Source organism: Gossypium hirsutum, chromosome A11 (assembly GCF_007990345.1).
Source record: "Gossypium hirsutum isolate 1008001.06 chromosome A11, Gossypium_hirsutum_v2.1, whole genome shotgun sequence".
NCBI classification, from domain to species: Eukaryota; Viridiplantae; Streptophyta; class Magnoliopsida; order Malvales; family Malvaceae; genus Gossypium; species Gossypium hirsutum.
Window position 1 is genome coordinate 23,341,783 of NC_053434.1, and position 3,768 is coordinate 23,345,550.

Genomic DNA, 3,768 nt, shown 5'->3' on the forward strand with positions numbered 1-3,768 from the left:
GGTCTAGCTCAAAGTGATTTCTCTTATAAAGGAGATCACTATGAGAAGAAGATGCGAGAGATTTCTGAGGCTTGGAAGAAGCCTTTCTGTATGAAGATCTTGACCAAAGGCTCGACGTCAATCCTTGAGTTTAAAGGGTGGTTTAGTAAGAGAGTCAACGATAATGTCCCTAGGCCAATTTTGGGAGTTTCTCGATCATTAGAGGAGAGCTTACGAGTGATTCCATCAGAGTTGGAGGTTATGAATGTAGCAGCCCGATTTAGACCCTAAACAGAACGGTGGTTTTGGGAACATGAATCTGAGTCAGAAAAATATTTTTAAATTATTTTCTATGTTTATTTTGTGTGAATTTATATCTGTGAAAATTTCGTAATTTAATTTTGTCGTTTGGGTGTCCGATTAAATAATAGGACTTAATTGCGTAAATTGAAAATTTGATAGTTTAAAGTAAGAGGGCCAAATAGTTGGTGATTTTCTAAGTTGGAGTATTTATAATGTAACTATTCCATTAACATGTGGCTTGTACGGTAATGGACATAGGTTATATAATTTTATTACTATTTTATTAAAGTTAGTTAGGTAAATTAATAATAAAATAATATATGTTATTATATCATAAAATAATAAGCCACATTCATGTTATTTCCTTCATCTTTGCACCGAAACTAAAACAAAGAAAAAGAAAGAAAACAAAGTAGGGTTCGGCCTTGTTCAAGCTAGATTAAGGTAAGTGTTCAGCTCGGTTTTTGATAATTTTTACGTTTTTGAAATCGTTGCTTCGAGTACTACAAAACCCATGCTTAAAATTTTGATTTTGATGAATATTTTGAGTTGTTCCATTGTTAATAGCTTGTGATTTTTTTTGTTTGATGATGAAAAATAAAAGATATGTTTTAGATTAACATATTTTGTATTGGAGTTTTTGATGATTTTGAGTAATAAGGACTTAATTGCAAAAATAATAATTTAAGGGACTAAAATATGAAATAAATGGGCTTGTATGAACACTAGGAATATTCGGCCAAACATGGGTACCTTGAAATTTTGCATATTTTGTGTTTTGTGCAATAGGGATTAAATTGTAAAAATTGTAAATGTCAGGGGTAAAATGGTAATTTGACCATTTATGTGTTTTTGGACTAAATTGAATGAAAATATGTTTGAATGAGCTTAATTTGAATATTTTAGATCAAGAACCAAAGAAATCGGATTTGGACTAGGAAATAACGAAAGTTGTCGACTAGCAGCTCCGTCCCGTTTTACGACGTCTGAGGTAAATTTATAAGCAAATACACATGCCTAAATGTAGTTAAATGTTAAGTATATATGCTGGTATATAATATATGAATTTATACTTGTAAATGCCGAATGTGTATGAGTTTGAAAACTATGTTCGAGCTTTCGATTCGACCGAGTTACGACGTTCGAAAGCCCTGTATGAACCTTAAGAATAGTTAGGATACATATGTCATGACACAGGATTTCGACATTTGTGTTCCTTGTGTATGATTATTGAACCGAAAGTTAAAGGGTAGGTGTACATTTTGTGCTTATATTCGAATGAAGCAATTGAATTGCTAATATGATATGTTATGTGAAATGTGTTAACATGTGAATAAATAAGCAAGACACTGGAAATGTATCCGGGCTAAAGACCCGCAGGCTTCGTGCTGGAAATGCATCCGGGCTAAAGACCCACAGGCTTCGTGCTGGAAATGTATCCGGGCTAAAGTCCCGTAGGCTTCGTGCTGGAAATGTATCTGGGCTAAAGACCTGCAGGCTTCGTGCTGGAAATGTATCCGGGCTAAAGACCCGCAAGCTTCGTGCTGGAAATGTATCCGGGCTAAAGTCCCGCAGGCTCCGCAGGCTTTGTGCTGGTAATATAATTTCGGGTTTTATACCTAGCAGGCCAAGTGCCGATGAATTTGATAAAAGTATACAATTACAAGATCCTACACTAAGTTGACAAATTGAAAGTGCATTACATATTAAGTTGGCCAGGTACGTATCATGTACTCGTATGTGATTTGATTTGAATTAAATTATAAATATATAAAGTGATGCATCTGTGAATAAGTGTTATGACTATATATGTGATCGTGATATATTCGGTAAATGTGTGAAGTTATGTGAAGTGATTTTATGTTTATATTCAAATATAAACACTTGGTCCTTGTGGAAAGGTTTGTGGAAGTATATGATTTATTTTTAGGTGATTACGATCATGGAAAATTAAATGTGAATATGATATTGTATTTTATTCGTTTCAATTGAACTAAAGCTGTTAGTGAAGCATTTTAATGCCTATGTTATATGAGTTTGATCTTGAATGACATGACATACATGTTTAGATAATTTGAATGCAAGGAATGTGTGAAAGAGCAAATTGTAATAAATCTGCTTGGGACAGCAACAGTAGCGTAATTTTGGAAAATCACCATAAATTGTGGAAATTGAATTAGAAGCTGAATAAATTATGTAATTAAATCTTAATGAGTCTAGTTTCTTATAAAAGAAACCTTGTAAGCAAAAGAATTGTAGATAATGAGATATTTGAAGTGGCGTAAGATAGAGTCAAAATGACTTTGAAATCCCCTGTTCTGTTTTTAGAAAATCATTGTAAATTGTACAATGATGATTATAAGATAAAATATACTTAGACTCCTTAATGAGTCTAGTTTCAAATGAAATAAACGATAACATAATTCTAATTCTGTATAATGAGAAAATTGATTCGTAGTGAAGAGTGGTCAGAATAGTCAAACAGTGAAACAGGGGAAACTTCAATAAAAATATGGTATTGATTGGTCAAACCAAAATTCTGAAAATTTGATGGATGGAAGATATATGAGTCTATTTTCTGGGAAAATTAACGGCACATGATTTGGAGTTTTTTAGCTCCAGTTATAAACAATTTAGTGACTGTTGCTCAGGAAGACAGCTTGTAGTGAATTTGTGATTTTGTTGTAAACATGGTTAAAACTAGTTAATGAGATGCTTTTCGAGTTCTTATGATCTTATTTGTGATTTGAATATTTGGTTTTAATTGAGTTCAGATTCAAGTGAGATGAATTTGCTAAATATGCATTATGTTTATGGATACTTGGCCAAAATGGCAATTACCTAGGAATGATTTCTTGAAAATTTGAAATAATCGATCTATAAGTAAATTAATTGTTTGCATTGCTTAAAATTTACTAAGCATTGAAGCTTACTCCGTGTTCTCTTTTCCATTTCTTATAGGTTTATCCTTTAATTCGAGTTGGAAGAGCCGGAGATATCATCACACTATCGAGTCATTATGTGAGTTGAGAAGATTGTATATCATCATGGTTTAAGGCATGTATAGGATAGACTATAGGTAGAATGATATTTCGACTTTGTATACATTATAGCCATGCGAAGATGGCTTGCTTATTTTGTTTAGAGAAGCCTTATAATTGAACTAATGTGTTGAAATGTTTTAGTTATAACTTGATAGTAGTTATTTTGTTATTAGATATTCGGTTATGTTTTAATAGTTAGTCATTTTGGAAATTTATAAGAGCTCTTATGGAAAATCAATGAGACAGGTTTGCATTGTTGATAATTTATGTCTGGTAAGTATCTTTGACCTTATAGAAGTTTTGTTCAGTCAAGTAATACCTCATAACCTTATTCCGACAACGGATACGGGTTAGGAGTGTTACAATGAAGCAAGAGTTCGAGAGAAAGAATTTGGAGATTGAAAAGAGGATTGAGAAGCTCGAAGAGGAAAAAATGTGCTTA

General features: G+C 32.5%; 1 long non-coding RNA gene across 1 annotated transcript; it reads left to right on the top strand.

The window, feature by feature from the left end:
• Window positions 1-639: 639 nt before the first annotated feature.
• Window positions 640-3,297, top strand: LOC121209812 (uncharacterized). The gene is made up of 3 exons (XR_005904937.1): window positions 640-726; window positions 1,189-1,273; window positions 3,244-3,297. It is a non-coding gene; the product is annotated as an uncharacterized lncRNA (long non-coding RNA).
• Window positions 3,298-3,768: the final 471 nt, after the last annotated feature.